This window comes from Sinohyriopsis cumingii, chromosome 7 (genome assembly GCF_028554795.1).
Source record: "Sinohyriopsis cumingii isolate HCF-2022 chromosome 7, ASM2855479v2, whole genome shotgun sequence".
NCBI classification, from domain to species: domain Eukaryota; kingdom Metazoa; phylum Mollusca; class Bivalvia; order Unionida; family Unionidae; genus Sinohyriopsis; species Sinohyriopsis cumingii.
This window is the reverse complement of record NC_142967.1, coordinates 28,025,300-28,033,811: the sequence shown is the minus strand read 5'-3', so window position 1 is coordinate 28,033,811 and position 8,512 is coordinate 28,025,300. Positions and strand designations below refer to the sequence as shown.

The following is an 8,512-nucleotide window of genomic DNA, read 5'->3' as shown; positions in this document are numbered from 1 at the left end:
TACAGAACTATGAAAACGAATTTCGCTCATATGCACAAGAATTGTACACATGAGAACAAGTTTTACTTACGTACAAAGACCTTGATTCACGTAGGTGTAATTTGTTTCGTATACGTGGACTTCTTTACGTATCTGTAAAGCTTTTAAAACATATGTAAATGAATGATCTCATGTCGATTTTTTGCAAAAGAGTTTAACCCACCTGAACAAGAATATAACCCACTTGAAAAAAAAGTTCACGCATCTGAACAAGAAATTTACGTATATGTGAAAAAGTCATGTATAAAAAACAAGCCCAAAACAAGCCTTTATTTCACATGTTTCAGTCTTTTTCACATGTCAAATAGTTTTTGTCACATATCGGAAATATATATTTTCTGACACGTGCAACTATTTTTGTCACCAATCTGAATTTAATTTTGATTTCTCGACACGTGTACATAGATTTCTTCACAGCTTCGAAATGTGAAATATCAATTTCCTTTTTAAATATGTGAACTAGTTGCATTTTATTTCGCATATTTGAAAAACAATATCACAAAATGGTATCTAACATAAATGACATAAATACTTCATTACATATATACATAAGAATTTCATACATGTAAAATTATACGTAAGTGGAAATTGTGTGCTCATATGCAAAATTGTGTGTGTGTGTGTGTGTGAATATTCTGTATACTAAACATAAGATCAACTTTTGTTTCTTATATAAAAACTTAGTTTTCTCAGGTGTAAAATAGTGTTTTATGTTATATGTGATCTAGTATTTATGCTAAAAAGGCAGAAGTCAACATATAATATTTGTTTACTTTATAAGATTTCACTTGGTGCGCCGACGACTGCGTAAGTCAAAATATATTTGCTTACTTTATAATATTTCACTTGGTGTGCCGACGGCTGCGTAAGTCAACATATATTTGCTTACTTTATAAGATTTCAGTTGGCGTGGAAGTAAAGACAGAATATTTGCTTTAAAAATTCATAATTTTCCCTTCCTTTTGTGATAGAGCAGACCGAGCTTCTTCAGTTCTGAAATTCTTTGAGGTGATTGTAACGTTGTCTCCTAGGGCATTATTGCTATTATCGTAGGAGGGCGTACAATTTTAAATTTTAAATAGATAGATATATAACTCCGAACCCCAGTCAGCAATGCCGAAGGTCTAGAAGATAATATACAAAATACAAATAAAATGTGAATAAAATGTGAGGAATGACAATTTAAAAACAGATCTAAATATTCAAAGAACACAAGTAAATTTCCACAATTTCTCCACCAGCCCATATTTCCCTAATTCAGCCCTGATTTTATACTGGGGTGTCTCTGAACTGTAATCTGCCTAGTTTCTCACGCGCATGTCAATTTTCTTTCTATCGCGGCTAGGCCACGGCTTGGGTGTGAATCAACAGCCTCTTTCGGTTTTACCAGTTACTTCGTCTCTTTGAAGACAGCCCCCCCCCCGCTTTGTTCCTTCCAGTGTCGATTCAAGCCTCAATCTTGCACAACAAAGGTCAGTTGTCTATGTCGTGGCGACATTATCCACCCCCAAGTAAGTTGTATACACAAGGGCTGTCTTTACAACGTGACAGTGATAAAGAATGGAGTTCGATTAGAAAGCAATTACAATCTACCGTGCTGTGTAAGTCTCTGTGCCCAAGAATCATACAGAATTACAACGCAACCACTCTCCCAGTTCGATTACACGGAAAGTTATACTTCATCCTGCGAAAAATAATACCTTTCTTAAATCTTGTACCAAAAATGCGACATATATGTTTGAATGATCACATGACCATACCTACCTAATGTTACACTGCCCCATCCTCATAAAGAAACAAAACCCAATAAAACGACTCGTTCTCGCACAATAATGACAAATTTAAGTGGTACGAGTAGGGATTTAGATTTTCGTTGTGCTGTAAATAGCATTATATCCATTCTGCCAGCGGTCGTTCACCTTTGCAGCTGGAACATTTGATCAATAGAAGTCATCTGATTTTCGTTCTGTTCCTCATGATTATTATTGTGAAAAGGGATCAATTCAAGAATAAATTTGATTATTATAATTGTGTTCGTTTTTAAGTAAGGTAGCACGTTACACTTAAACATACTCAACTAGCCGCGGTAGCTCATTTGGTAGAGGACACGGGTACTAATGATATGGTACAATGGGGACCAGTCTCGAAATGTGCGTACTTTTAATAGAGTATATATGGATCCTCTTGCCGAGATAGGTTTATAATAAAAACAAGATTTCAGTAAAAAGAATCTTTTGAGATATTATTCTAGCTGTAACTGAAAAAACTGAACATGCTTTACAGAAGGAATTGTATTCATTTACAGACTTGTTTGGAAAACTCATTACTGAAATTAGCACATGACCAATTGGTACGGAGGAAAAACATATGTAGATCCAGAAAAATGCCAAAGGCTCGTATCGTTTTCTACACAGAAGTGATCTTCAAGGCTATGTTTATAATGATTAATATAAGTTTGATCATGAACTTTCAGAAATTTAACGCTAATGATTTTTTAATATAGTAGTATTTGCAAAGATTTACTATGGGAGCTAAATTAATACAATGAGTCCTAGAAAATCAGACTCGTCTTTCAAGGGTATATTGCAAAGGGTACGCATTGCTTGCTTCTGTACTAATTCATTCTACGACTTTTAAAGTATATCACAAATATGTTTACATTTGTCGCTTATGCACAAATATTGTTGATGGAGTTTACTGTACAGATTGTGTATTTTTCGGACAGAAGAATTAAACAAAAGAACAACACATATTGCAAACAATTAATTGAACTTACATTACAAGGCTCTCGCTCGATGTAGATCTCTGTGTCTCGCGAGACTCAGGTTGAACGAGATTAATACATCTCTCGTGAGTTGTCTAAAATGCAGCTTTATCTCGCTGAACGAGATTCTTCACACTTCATATTACATTAACTGGAAGGTGAATTTTGTAATAATATTTTATATTTCGTCATTTCTATACGAGCCTATTTTCGCATAACTCCTTTTCAGCGACATAAATAACGACCAACGATCTGTCGACCAAGGGACCAATATATCAGAATTTTCTGACCATGTGCTTCTTCAAATTTATTCCAGTTTCCAAACACAGGTTTACATTTGCTTTTGTTTGAAAATGGAACAACAAATTGCAAAATTCCAATAAGCAGTCTTTGTAGAATATATCAAAACTGACTTCAAATCTGAATATTTTTAAAAATACTTGTGTAATCATAAACATAGACCAACTCTGACAAAACTCCAGGTGTCTTCTCATAAACTGAGAACTGAAAGTAGATGTCAAAACAACAAAATTGATAGTAGTGAAAGATATTGTATAGTATATAATTACCATGATACTGAAGATGAATAGTGTGTGTGTGTGTGTGTGTGTGTGTGTGTGTGTGTGTGATTATCATTTTCAAAGGGAAATTTATATGCACCGTAGTTCACAGATTCTATGCTGTCTAATTCTGACAAAAGAAATGATTATCATGGGAAATATTTAGGAACTGCTGCTTACAATTGGCCAGAGTAAATTAAGGCGTACACTTTGAAAGTAAATTGAATATAAAGTGACGACCTTGGTCGAAATTCTTTAGTCTTAAATATCCTGAGAGAGAAGAAGTCTGACAACGCGGAAGCCAAAAAAAGAATAGCGCTTTCCTCTTTAAACAAGAAAAGGGGACCAGGTGGCTCTCTTGTAAGAGAAGACAGGTTTTAGTGCTAGGACGCACAATTTCTGAAGGAGAACAGCATTAAGGTATGAAAATTTAATTTTCCACGTACTTTTCTATTTTTGATTGTTTGTTTTATGCAAATGTTGTTGATATGACTAGGATTCGTATTATGTATGGTTTATTCAATTTCATGGAAATCTGTTAATGCTATAGTTGTGTTGCAGTTTATCTCTTTCATTTTACAGTTACTAATTCATTGATAGAATTGACTATTGCATACTATGAACATTTTCTGTTGGGACGATATTGATTATCGTAAGTTAACGATATCCGCATATTTATATCTGATTTTGTAATGTTGAAATAATCTTGTAAGTTAGGGATTGCTGTGAGCTAGAACGTTGTGAATTTTATGCAATAGTAATCCGCATGTGGTAGCGTAGGTAAAGAGATACGTTAACGTTAAATATACCGCTAACGTGTTATTTATGGCTGGTCGCTGTGAAGCGAGGGTGATGTCCTATCGGATTAGTTCAGAATTTATGCAGTGTGAATAGCTAGTATTCTTACGCAAGTGAGGGAATTTTATATACGTGAAGAAAGTTGCGCATACTAAGATTTAGGAGTAATTTTGTCCTTTAAGGAACAACTTTCTGGGGAGAGACGGGACAGTCCGAAGACGGACGTCCGAAAAAAAGAAGTGACGAGTTCAGAATAAAGGACTAGGAAGTCCAGGAAGGGGTGAAGCGTAGAGAATAGGAAGGCTCGGGGAAATTGTTAGACGTTGATGCAGGGTCAAAGGAGGAAGGTGATGCAATCAGTCGTTGACAATGGTCTTTTTCACCACTCGTTATTATGATGAAGTAAATCCAAATTAGATACTGCTATTAAATTATGTTGGCATAACTTAGATTGAATTGGAGTTGCTGCTATTAATAGTTATTGATTTAAATTTTGCTATTTTTCTTGTCGAAGGGGGCTAGTAGTGCATTATTTCTTCCCAATAGTCTTGCTCAGTTCTCTGTTCAAATTCTATCTTTCCACTCCCACCGGGCTATACTATCGAGGGAGGCCATCCTTTAGATAACGCCAGCCAAAACCAATTAACCACCCCTCTTACTAAGAGGGCGACGTTACAGAGACACTAGACTGCGCTCCGAGTGCCGATGTTGCGCGCTCGTTAAAAGAGCGGGAAAGGGAATTCGAGGAACTTCAGAAGAGATTGGAACCAGGCTTCTGAGGTAAAATATCTTCGTCTGGATCGGCGTCACTTTCGTAATTAAGTGTCGTAAGATTTATAAACTATTATGTGCATTTAATTTAGTAAAAATGTAATCTTCCATATCTAGCTGAAGTATCAACATGTAATTTAGTGTATAGCGAATTGGTATTATTGAAGATTAATGTGTGTAGTTGTTAGGATAAATCGAAGTGGATGGTTTAATCTGCTGCGATGTTGCATCGTCGTGCAGAACTGAATTTAATAGTGAGTAGTTAGACCTTGTACTTGTTTGTTTTTGAATATATAGTTGTGGATTGTGCAGTTAGGCGTTGTTGGCATTGTGCACGTAACATCTAGTATTTATATTTGTATGCGTCTTTTATAATATGTAAGGTAGGAAATGGGTGGGAATATTGTTGATGTTGACAGTTTATTATATAGAAAATTAGGGATATGTATGTATGTATCAAAAGTCGTGAATTTATTGTTGTTGTTATAGCCTTCATTATAGAACAAGCATATGTGGAATATTTAGATGTGAGTGTACGAGTTGACCTAATGATTTAATTGCCATTATGTTGATGAAAGATCTGTGAGAGTGTATTAATTAATTCTTTTATGTTCGAACAAGGAGGCACAGTTATACGTCCCTTCTAATCCACAGGAAACTTTCCGCGTGGGAACGTACGCCACCGAAGATTAGAAAGGTGAAGACGTGGAGAGCACGTAGAGACTGGCAGTTGTACAAGAAAAAAGAAGGGCCGGAAGATGGAAAAAGGATACCGGAAGTACCGATAAGGAGGGCCGAGAGAACGAAAATGAGAGTATCGAAGTATAGACAAGGAGAGTCGGGAAACGGAAACAATGATACCGGAAGTACCGAAAGGAATACAAGACGGAAGTTACAGATGAGTAACAATGAAGGGACATGGGACGGAAACACTCTCACCTTTAATTTCGCGGGAAGAAGCTGCAGTGAGTATGATTTCATTCTTAGTACATATCATAGTACCTGTTAGTAGTGACAGTTGGCAAGAACAGTAATCCCGGCATTCTGGATATTTGATACCAGAGCATGTCATCATGTGGGATTTTATTGTTTATATTCCCTTGGCTAACTGAGCCTGGACCAGTTCATGCCCTTTGATAAGGCACAAATGTTAAATTAATTAAAATCCCTTATCTCTAACTTTTACTAAAATAAGAGCAGAGTGGGAGACGCAGGCAGTAATGTGACTGGGCTTGGTGCTATAGTCAACACTGATTTTACTTTTGTGTGTAGATTTTAGCTTTCAGTTTACATAAAGTTGAAGGACCCTTACTTGGTGTTTGTGTGTCCCTTGAATACGAATGTAGCTAAGGTATTGATGTTTTTCATTCGGTTTGGAATAAATGTCTATATGATGTGTGTTATTGACAATTTTAGTTTTTGTATCCAAAACTATATGGCCCAGCCGAAAGAAATATCAGAATATTTGGACTTCTGTATAAGTCCCCCTGTCTTTATAATACCGTCCTACCTTCAGGATACAACGGACTATCTCGTGAAAAGTAAAGCCACTTAACCGTCACCACCACCTGAAACAATTCTTGTCTCACTAGACGAAACATTGCTTTATACCTATATTCCGCGTGATAAGTGAATTCATGCATGAAAAGAAACCTGGAAAAAAGGACCTTTAAAAATGCTACCGACGGAATTTCTAGTTAAACTCCTGGAACTAGTTTTTAAACTCAACAACTTTAGTTTGATGTCAAGAATTACCTCCAGCTAAACGGAACAGCCATGTGGACTATGATGGCCTAATCATAAACAAATATCGTTATGCGTAGCTTAGAAAGCCGTCTTTCTGTAAGCCATAAACCATGCCTGTGGCTACGTTTCGTGGATGAAGTGCAAATACGGTGGAACGACGGGAAGGAAAAGCTAGACGAATTCATCATGCAGATCAGAACGTTCCATCATTCGATCAAATTCACTGCCAACATTTCAGACACAACTCAGACAGCTGGTGCGTCGCGTTCTTGACGTATAAGACTTCATTCATCAATATTTGTCTCTAACTCTTTGCAATATCGTTGTTTTATGACGTGGGACATTTGTATAATGGAGGAAGTACTGGGCTTCCGGGAGGTTTCCAAGGCTATATCAGAGGGCTCCCCATGTCCATGGCTTCTAGATTTCCAAACTTATTGAAATGCCTGATATGGTCTCTGTATATTTAATTTGCATTGTTTGTATTGTTTCTCAAAATTAAATAACCTCTTTAAAATTTCATTATATGATATTGTATTGTAACATTGCATGTTGGACACGGCCTTGTCCAAAGTTAAGTTCATTTTCTACCTGGCCTGAATTATTGATTTTGGCTTTGTAGTAAATGCATTTGTTTATCTCAATCTGTGTCTTGAACTTTGGCAATTCCTTATGAATTGCAGGGTCTACTTGTTGTTTACTACACATTTTATAGCATAATTTTAGTAACAGACTGCTAATTATAGCCCCAAAAAAATGTTGTAAACATTAAGAACTTTCTAGATGGTTATTTTCCATTAGGTAATGTTTTCTTTATTATAAAAAAAGTTAATAGTGTCCTGAGGTCAAATAGAGGACAATATAATCTTGGCACTGGAAATATTATTCATTCGTGCTTACATCTAGCAAAATCAATGTGTATTATTGTTGTGTTCAGTATTTATTTGGGTTGGAATCTATTTCTTCAAATCTTCAATTCTCTTTGGCAATAAAACGTGCTTTTATAACATTCCACCAAATAGATACCTGGATTTATAGCTAATTCAAACCTGGAATTCTATTACTGTGTTTCAACAAAAAACTGTCGGCACATCAACATTATACTGATCATCACAGGCACATTAACACCTCAACGTTGGACTTAATTTTGGATTTCTATTTAAGTTTATGTAGAACATTAAATTATTAGGACTTGTGTCTGTAATTCTGTAGTTATTTTGGGATTTAATTAGCAATACCGTAAGTTCTTTTTCCATTTTCACTTTTTATTCCTGGGAAATAAATTATTTGTTGAATTTTACAAAGCTTTTTACTTTTCACTCTTTTCTGTTACTTATTTTAAGAGCATAGACTCGTAACAGATCGTTAGCTCGTTTCGGAAGCTAGTAGATGATTCTTTCGTTCATTCTTTACTCAGCTTTGGATAGTGTGAAAGTAGTTGTACAACAATACAAACACGCACACGTATTTAGACAGACAGAATCACATAACTGATACCTTTTTATGAGTTCAGTGGTAATGATAAGTTTTCTGTCCCAGAGATGTAACAAGCTTTTTGTTATTAGACTACAATATACCGTTTAACCTTTTCATGAAGATCATCCCCGAGATTACAATGTGCTCTCTAAACTTTCCATCAAGTTCAATCCCTCCAGTGCTTTGTGCTTTCTAATCTTTCCTCAAGTTCATCCACTTAGACTACAGTGTTCTCTTTAACTTTTCCAAGAAGTTCGTCCCTGAGATTAGAGTGAACAGTCTTATCTTTCCAAGAAGTTCGTCCCTGAGACTAGAATGAATAGTCTTATCTTTCCAAGAAGTTCGTCCCTGAGATTAG

The 8,512-nt window shown here is 35.7% G+C and overlaps 1 long non-coding RNA gene across 1 annotated transcript in view; it reads left to right on the top strand.

The window, feature by feature from the left end:
- The first annotated feature begins 3,530 nt into the window (after positions 1-3,530).
- LOC149794938 (uncharacterized) overlaps positions 3,531-8,512 on the top strand; it is a 28,373-nt gene continuing 23,391 nt past the window's right edge. The window contains exons 1-2 of the long non-coding RNA XR_016422075.1: positions 3,531-4,941; positions 5,587-5,897. This is a non-coding gene — a long non-coding RNA (uncharacterized LOC149794938). The remainder of the gene's footprint in view (positions 4,942-5,586; positions 5,898-8,512) is intronic.